Consider the following 9,638-nt stretch of genomic DNA (forward strand, 5'->3'; position numbering starts at 1 on the left):
CTGTCAGAGAGTACAGAAACCCACTCACAGCTTTGGCCACACGCTTGATCTTGTTCTTACTTATGGCGTTGACATTGAGCATTTGAACGTCTTCCCACAGAATCCTCTTCTGTCAGACCACAACCTCATAACTTTTGAATTTATACTACGGAGTGTACTCCGTTAGTCAAAAGTTTCTACACTAGATGTCTAACTGATAGTGCTGTAGCTAAATTTAAAGCGATTCCTTCTGTATTTGATTCGATACCACGTCTCAATATAACAGAGGACTCCTGGTCTAACTTTAGTCCGTCCCAGATTGATCATCTTGTTGACAGTGCCATAGGCTCTCTGAGAATGACACTGGACTCGATAGCCCTCTGAAGAAGAAGACAGTGAGGAAGAGGAGGTTTGCTCCTGGTATAACCCTCAGACCCGCAAACTGAAGCAACGTCACGAAAGCTTGAACGCATATGGCGTTCAACTAATCTCGAAGAATCCCGCTTAGTTTGGCGAGATAGTCTTAAAACATATAAGAAGGCCCTCCGTAATGCCAGAGCAGCCTATTACTCATCAATAATAGAAAAGTAAAAACAACCCCAGGTTTCTCTTCAGCACTGTAGCCAGGCTGACAGAGAGTCACAGCTCTGTGGAGCCGAGCATTCCTATAAACCTTAGTGGTAATGACTTTATGAACTTCTTTAATGAAAAGATTTTAACTATTAGGGACAAGATTAATAATCTCTTGCCCATAACCAGTGCCAATCTGTCCTCAAGTGGAATGGCCTTGGAAACCGCTGTATGCCCTGGTGTATATTTGGAGGGTTTTTCTCCTATCAACCGTGACCAATTATTTTCAACGGTTTCTACTTAGAACACGTCTACCTGTCTCTTGGACCCCATCCCGACGAGGCTGCTTAAAGACGTTTGCCTTTAATTGGCGGCTCTCTATTAGATATTATCAATGTGTCTCTGCTAACAGGCCACGTACCACACTCCTTCAAGGTGGCTGTTATTAAACCTCTCCTGAAGAAGCCCGCTCTGGATCCAGAGGTATTGGCTAACTACAGACCGATCTCTAACCTCCCCTTCCTCTCCAAGATCCTTGAGAAAGTGGTCGCAAATCAGTTGTGCGACTTTCTACATCATAATAGTTTATTTGAGAAATTTCAATCAGGATTTAGAAAACACCACAGCACCGAGACGGCACTGGTGAAAATTACAAATGACCTCTTAATGGCAGCAGATAAAGGACTCCTCTCTGTCCTGGTCTTGTTAGACCTTAGTGCTGCATTCGACACCATTGACCATGACATCCTGTTACAGAGACTGGAGCAGTCGATTGGCATTTCAGGCACGGCACTAATTTGGTTTAAATCCTATTTATCAGATCGATCTCAGTTTGTATTTGTAAACGATGACGCCTCGATAACCACCAACGTTAATCACGGAGTTCCACAAGGTTCTGTGCTTGGACCAATTTTATTTACCTTATACATGCTTCCTTTGGGCAATATTATCAGGAAACACTCCATAAACTTTCATTGTTATGCAGATGACACTCAACTATATTTATCGATAAAACCAGAGGAGAGCAACCAACTCTGTAAAATTCAAGCATGTCTTAAAGACATAAAACATGGATGACCTGCAACTTCTTGATGTTAAACTCAGACAAAACCGAAGTAATTTTAATCGGCCCTGAGCACCTCAGAGATCAATTATCTGGTGATGTGGATTCTGTAGACGGCATTGCCCTGGCATCCAACACCACTGTAAAGAATCTTGGCGTTATCTTTGATCGGGACTTGTCCTTTAACTCCCACGTAAAGCAAATCTCAAGGACTGCATTCTTTCATCTACGTAATATTTCAAAAATCAGGCACATCTTGTCTCAAAAGATGCAGAAAAATTGGTTCACGCTGTCGTTACTTGAGACTGGATTACTGCAACTCCTTATTAGCAGGCTGCTCTAATAAATCTCTTAGGTCCCTCCAGTTGATCCAGAATGCTGCAGCTCGTGTTCTCACTAAAACTAAGAAAAGAGATCACATCACTCCTGCACTAGCTGCTCTGCACTGGCTCCCAGTAAAATCAAGAATCACTTTTAAAATTCTTCTCTTAACCTACAAAGCCTTGATTGGTGATGCTCCATCATATCTTAAGGAGCTTGTCGTACCATATTGCCCCACTAGAGAGCTACGCTCACTAAATGCGGGACTACTTGTAGTTCCTAGAGTCTTAAAAGTAGAATGGGAGCCAGAGCCTTTAGTTATCAAGCTCCTCTTTATGGAACCAGCTTCCAATTTCAGTCCGGGAGGCAGACACAGTCACCTCGTTTAAGAGTAGACTTAAGACCTTCCTCTTTGACAGAGCTTATAGTTAGGGCTGAATCAGGTTTGCCCTGGTCCAGCCCCTTGATATGCTGCTATAGGCTTATAGCTGCCGGGGACGTTTTAGGATGCACTGAGTACCTATCTCCTCTTTTTCTCTCCTTAAGGATGAATTTTCATCTCTCAATCACACGTTACTAACTCTGCTTTCTCCCGGAAGTCCTTTTGACTTACGTCTCATGGGGTCATCGGACCCTATGAGACGGCATAGATCCTATCTGCCTGATGGATCGTCTGGGTCGTGGAATTCCTGCTCATGACTACGCCACTGTCCTGTTGAGACTCCGCCCTCCTCCTCCCCACCGCCATCTGCCTGATGGATCGTGGAGGTCTCCATCGTGGAATATGCCTACTATGAACTATTCATACACTCTGTCATATTCATTGAATGTATTTTAACTCTAAATCTGTCCTTCTGTACACATTACATCTATTGCATCTGTCCATCCTAGGAGAGGGATCCTCCTCTGTTGCTCTCCTCCAGGTTTCTTCCCTTTTTTTCCCCCTGAAGGGTTATTTGGGAGTTTTTCCTGGTCCGATGTGAGGTTTTGGGGCAGGGATGTCTATGTGTACAGATTGTAAAGCACTCCGAGACAAATTTGTAATTTGTGAAATTGGGCTATACAAATAAACTGAATTGAATTGAATATAATATTTACCTAAATATAATACATTGAGGTCATGGGGTGAAATCGCCTCCAAAACCTTCACAAGAGGAAAATCCTTAAAACCAGTCTTTTAATTAATTTTTCGTACTTTCAAGCAACTTAGAGATGTGGATCCTCTAGAGGGACATCTGAATATGAATACCCTAAAGTTTGGGACTGATAGCTGCAATTTAAGGGCCCCCAAAAAAGGTCCAAATGGTCAAATTGGGCCTTATTCTCTTATATTCGCATATTTTTTGATAAGTGCAAAAATGGTCATAATCTCCTAAATATTAGTCCTGGATATCCAAAATTGAACACAAACACTCAAGACAGGGCCTACAATGAGATGAAGGGTGAAATTTCCAAAACACCCACAAGAGTTAATTGGCTGTCTGAAATCCAGGACTTGAAGAGGGTGTGTGGCTTTATAAATCTGAGACCCTGTTAAGAGTTTGGGCTGATTTTAGCTTCTTTTTTCTAAACATGTCAGATCTTAGCTTTCTTTTCCAGGTTGTAGCCACTCCCAAATGGGGCCCAACCATGTAGGCTGGCAATATCTAGCACTTAGCATCCCTGCTTGGTAGCGGTTTAAAAAACGAGAAGAAAACAAATGCACTCCTTTGAAGGTTTTCAAGGAAGTCCTCAAATGTTTGTAATATATGAAAAATCTCAATTATGATGTTCTACGAGTCTGTTGGACCAGTGCTCTGAGATGTTGGTGATGTTCTACCAGGCTGTTGGACCAGTTCTCTGGACTTCTCCGTACTCTGCTGGGGGAGCAGCATTGTAACTGGAGAAAACCAACCGACTCACTAAACTGGTGTGGAAGGCCGGCTCCATCATTGGCTGCAAAGAGGACTATCCGGAACAGGTGGAGAGGAGGACATGAAGAAATGTTTGTCCATATTGGAGAACATGGACCACACCCTCTCCACCACCTACTGCAGGGACAGCGGAGCACGTTCTTCAACAGACTGCTTCAGCTCCGCTTCACAAGGACAGATACAGGAGAACCTTCCTGATACAGGAGAACATTCCTGATAGAGGATAACATTCCTGATACAGGAGAACCTTCCAGTTACAGGAGAACATTCCTGATAGAGGATAACATTCCTGATACAGGAGAACCTTCATGATACAGGAGAACCTTCCAGATACAGGAGAACCTTCCAGTTACAGGAGAACATTCCTGGCAACTATTAGACTTTACAATAAATCACCTCTGGCCAGATCCTCCTCAAATTGAACAACATCAATGAACATTACACCGCTTTCACTTAATATACACTGTATTTACTTTCATTTTTTAAATTTTTTTAATGTCCTTTATTATTTAAATTCTTAAATGTAATATGTCCTGTCCTGCGATTTCATTTTATTGTATTGTATTCTTCAAATAATCTAGTTACTAGAGAAGAAAACAGCACAGACAGCCAGAGACAGACAAGAGAACAGAGAGAGAGAGAGAGAGAGAGAGAGAGAGAGAGAGAGAGAGAGAGAGAGAGAGAGAGAGAGAGAGAGAGAGAGAGAGAGAGAGAGAGAGAGAGAGAGAGAGAGAGAGAGAGAGAGAGAGAGAGAGAGAGGCCAGGTGCAGTGATCAGAAAGCAACGATCACAGATTGAACTGTTGAACCCGGTTTCGCGCCTCTTCTCCGCACTTTGGGCAGCGCGCTGCTCTCCGGCTTCAGTGACGAAACGCCACAGAGGGAACGACAGCCTCCTGACATGACAGCTCTTCTTGAGGTAAGAATGCCAACTTAATTTAATTTCAGAGAGTAACGTTGTATTGAATGGGCAACGTTAGTGACACTGAGGTTTCTACTCGGCTCTCTGGTGAGGAGTTGAGCTAGCCTCGTGTGAGCTAGCGGGTAGCTACTTTTGAATTCGAGGCATGGTGTTCTGCAGTTCTGTGTCGCCTTGGACGTCAAGAGTAAGTTAACTTAGCTATCTGATGGTTAAGTGTCTTCACGTTTCTTTAACATCGTCGATGTAACGTAGGTTGTCGGTTTCTGTGTTGAAGGAGTTAACATTAGCTTACTTTACCACATGTTAGCTCAGGCAATGTGTAGCTAACATTCGTATTATAGGTTCATTACTGTGGCAGGTGGGTTAAGACACCTGAGGGGTCACGTGCTACACACTTCATCTAATAACGACCATTTTATTGAAGTGCTTTGAAACTGGTTCCACGCAGACATGTATAGACAAGCTCACATATACCGGAGCGGTCAGTCCGGACAGTCACGTGACCAGACACGTTATTGTACAGGTCTGTTCACGTGACGTCGGGACTCTGTTCACGTGACGCTCTTTACGTGATGCTGTTGACGTGGTCGGGACTCTGTTCACGTGACTGTTGTTAACATGACGCTTATAACTGCGCTGTGGCGGACATGACAGCTCACAGCTCCTCAGAAGCTCCGTGCACCGTGAGCTGTCCAGTGAGGGGATGGTTTCATGATCAAATCTTCATTTACCGTCCACATTATCAGATGAGGACGTCACCAAAGAGTGTCCTTTGAGTCGATGTTTACATTTATGTACAGATTATTAAGAACATTTAGTTTATTGTAAAATGCTAATTATTTTCTCCTGCCACCTTTCAGACATAGTCATCCAATTTGGATGGAACAACTTCGTGACCTTAATGACACCCAGCAACACGGTGAGATTATAATCCATTTAAATGCAAGAAGCATGACATTTTTTAAGATGTTTTTCCTTTATTTGTGTTAGAGACGCACACAAGCACCACAGGGGAGGATCTGCAGCAAAGGGCCCACCGGAAATCAAACCTTGGCCGCTATGATGACGACGACATGGGGCACTTAAGTGTGAATCTAGCCTTTTCATTTTGATTTACAACCTTGGCATTGAAAAGAGCAAAAGTTGATGCTTGAGATGATTTTGTTTTTACTGAAGAGGATGTATGTCCTCCCCTTGTCCTTTATCTCCTTACTCTTTCTTTTTAGGTGTGACTACGACTACCAGCATGAACCTCAACACCTTCTTTGCTGTTCCACTAGTGTGACCCATGATCGGATGCAAGTTGTCAAGGATAAACGGTGGTAAGTGGTTTTAAGTTCAGTGTGTTAATTTAACAACAGAATAAATTGTTATTGTTGGAACCACTTTGTCATGTTGTAAATGCTATTTAAAGTTATATTATTGTTAATCTTTTCAATTGTCTTTTTTCTGGCTGTAGAGAGAATCATGTCAGCCCACAGACAACCGGTTGACCTGTGAGTCTTCAAGCAGTAATGATGACTACGCCTGCCTTAAGTTCCAGTTTCCTGAACATCATGGCATGTCTGCAGGAGATTCGGTCCCCACCTGTCTTCAGTCTGGACCTAATGACTCAGACACCAGTCTTGTCGAGGCTAAATCGAGGTAAGCGGTGATGTAGTTCAGTAGAGCAAATGATAGGTGCAAGCACAACTCAAACCTCCCTCAATTGATCATCCTCAATTAATTTTCTTGTGGTTTGAACTGATATCCCCCTTAAATTTAGTTCCACGTATAGCAGAAACATTTCATTAATTCTATGGCATATCGTCATGTGTACTATCTTTCCCAAATCCACCCTAAATAGGTTTGCAACTCTGTCTTTGCACATAGGTGACATGTACTATAAATGTAATGATAAATGCAGGAGGGCATTGTTTGCAATTGGACTGGGTCTCATTAAAACAATTTAAATGTAAGGCGGAGGAAGATATATCAGCTATTGTACACTGAGTATTTCAGTTATACAAATCCACAACAGGCTCGACTGTAATCTAGTTTATCCTTTTTTTGCAATACAAATTGTGTTATTGCTTATAGGGGTACATCAAAAGGTTTTATGTTAGTGTATCTTAAAAAAATACAAACATGTTTTTAAATGATGGAATTAATTGGATGGGCTGTTACTCTGGTTGGAAACCCGAACCACGTGAAACGTGATGATGGTCTTGATTGCCTGAGTGGACTCATCTGTAGGCTGCAAGATTACAGACATGTAACACATTGTAATGATGCCTTTATGCTAAAATAGTCCTTATTCAACATTGAACCTGACTTATTAATATTGTTTAACTATAAAGGTGAGTTTATCATTGGAGCTCAGTTTACCAGAAGGCAGTGAATGTGTATCTGTTTCAGTATCATGCTCAAGCACTGCATCAATCTAACTTTGCCTTTGCTTTGTTTTTTTGGCTGCAGAGAGGATCACCTGATGTCAACATACGAGTTTTCAAGAAGAACTTCCTGAACTTTGTGTCTGTGTGAGACTCTACCATGCTGGGTGCCCTCTTCAGTGAAGTCTGGACACAGAGACTCATTGCTCTTCATCAACTCTGGGCAAGTGGCTAATCTTTTGCTTATTCATGGGATATCCTTCATGTCCACATCCTGTTTCTTCAAGATCTCAACAATGCTTTGTGAGTATACAACACATGTGAGTGGATCAGTTCAACCTGTTTTTCACAGAATGTTAGTTTCTTAAGGTTTTCATCAACGATGGTTTGTATCTTGTTTTCCAAAAGGTGTTATTAAGATATTTCCATTTGTAATTTACAATAATCAAATGTTGACTGTAAAATCTATGCCAACCTATTGTTATACACTGTACCATGTTTTTGCAAAGGAATTCTGGTGACTTTAGTTGCCAGCAACTTCCTTTGAACTTTGTAATAAAGTTTACAGTATAACTGTTGTTTTTACAAAACTTACTGTCATGTCTTGTATGTTCACCGTTAATTGGAACTTTTCAATAAAGTACCATAATATATTATACAGTTGTACTGTGTTTTTCATTGGGTTTACAGAAGAACTACACATTTCTAGTATGATATACATTGTCAAATTACTGATTTTAAGCATATTATGGTATTTTTCTCTCTAAATTTCATGATATTCCAAGATATTGCATGAGCATTGGAAACTTTCCTACATATTGAGAAAACAATTCTTAAATTTGTCATTGTATCAAGACAAATGTACTTGTTTTTAGTGTAAAATTACTTATTTTAAGATATATTGCCTAACATATAGCCTTATTGCAAGATGATGGTACTTTCATTTCCAGATTTTAAGCACATTTGCCTACATATTGAGAAAATAATTCTTACATTTTTCATTGTATCAAGACGAATGTACTTGTTTTTAGTGTAACATTACTTATTTTAAGATATATTGCCTAACATATATCCTTATTGCAAGATGATGGTACTTGTATTTGCTGAATTTAAGCACATTTTCCTACATATTAAGAAAATAATTCTTAAATTGTTTCATTGTATCAAGACAAATTTACTTGTTTTTCATCTGGCTACACTAGTTTTAAGATATTTGTGGGTTCTTCAAGGCTAGATACTTTTACTTGTTTTAAGAAATCTTGGCAAGTCAAATTTTCCTGTTCTGTTGGCAGATAATTTGGCTTATTTCAAGTAATATTCCCTCATTTTATTACTTTTTTTTCTTGTTTTTTGAGGCCGAGTTTTTGCAGTGCATGAACTCATGTTTACAATATTTACTGAAGGAATACATCAAGAGAAGTCGAGTCACTATATAGACTTATATATAACCAGAGTCGCCCCCTGGTGGTCAGGAGAGAGAATGCAGCTTCAACACATGACGCATAGACTTCTATACAACCAGAGGAGTCGCCCCCTGGTGGTCAGGAGAGAGAATGCAGCTTTAACATATGAAGCATAGACTTCTATACAACCAGAGGAGTCGCCCCCTGGTGGTCAGGAGAGAGAATGCAGCTTCAACACATGACACATAGACTTCTATACAACCAGAGGAGTCGCCCCCTGGTGGTCAGGAGAGAGAATGCAGCTTCAACACATGACGCATAGACTTCTATACAACCAGAGGAGTCGCCCCCTGGTGGTCAGGAGAGAATGCAGCTTCAACACATGACGCATAGACTTCTATACAACCAGAGGAGTCGCCCCCTGGTGGTCAGGAGAGAGAATGCAGCTTCAACACATGACGCATAGACTTCTATACAACCAGAGGAGTCGCCCCCTGGTGGTCAGGAGAGAGAATGCAGCTTCAACACATGAATCAGACTTCTATACATCAAAGCATGTAAACATGTACTCGTCGATACTCTAAACACACGTGTTGACCTGGAAATGAACACATGTCCCTTTTTTAAATCCTAAAAAGCCGTTTCCTTGAGAAGACGAGCCAACATCATGTGAAGATGTGGCTCACAAAGTAAAAACACTTGTGCCAACAGCTGGGAATGCTAAAGCTAGCATGACTCAACGGGATGAGAAAGTGTTTCTCTGTTTGACACGACATGAAATGATGCCTCTGCCTTTACAGATAAAACATGATGTACGGCCCGGTTGTCTTGGCCAAGTAGTCCGTTTATCAGCCCATTTTAAAACAATGAAAGTGTGAATCCAAAAGTCCAATTTGATTAGTTCATGCTAGGACTGCACAATTCATCAAACTGTTTCTTGCAGTATTTATGAACGGCGTTAATATCGAGTGTCAAGATGCCACTTTAAATGAAATACTGTGGCCCTGCAGAGATGTTCCCTGAAGGGTTTGAATGTTTGCTCATTCCTCCAACATCTGGAAATCACATTTCTGCTCTGAAGACAGCAGGTTCTCCT

At 41.2% G+C, this 9,638-nt stretch overlaps 1 long non-coding RNA gene across 9 annotated transcripts; it reads left to right on the top strand.

Annotated features, from left to right (window-relative positions):
• The first annotated feature begins 4,591 nt into the window (after nucleotides 1-4,591).
• Nucleotides 4,592-7,795, top strand: LOC130194522 (uncharacterized). 9 transcript variants are annotated; one of them, XR_008831857.1, is made up of 5 exons: nucleotides 4,593-4,764; nucleotides 5,628-5,686; nucleotides 5,758-6,089; nucleotides 6,227-6,411; nucleotides 7,225-7,795. It is a non-coding gene; the product is annotated as an uncharacterized LOC130194522 (long non-coding RNA). The 9 variants fall into 9 exon arrangements; XR_008831858.1 differs by having other exon boundaries at nucleotides 5,634-5,686; XR_008831859.1 differs by lacking the exon at nucleotides 4,593-4,764 and adding an exon at nucleotides 4,815-4,951 and having other exon boundaries at nucleotides 5,634-5,686.
• Nucleotides 7,796-9,638: the final 1,843 nt, after the last annotated feature.

This window comes from Pseudoliparis swirei, chromosome 5, assembly GCF_029220125.1.
Source record: "Pseudoliparis swirei isolate HS2019 ecotype Mariana Trench chromosome 5, NWPU_hadal_v1, whole genome shotgun sequence".
Lineage (NCBI taxonomy): Eukaryota > Metazoa > Chordata > Actinopteri > Perciformes > Liparidae > Pseudoliparis > Pseudoliparis swirei.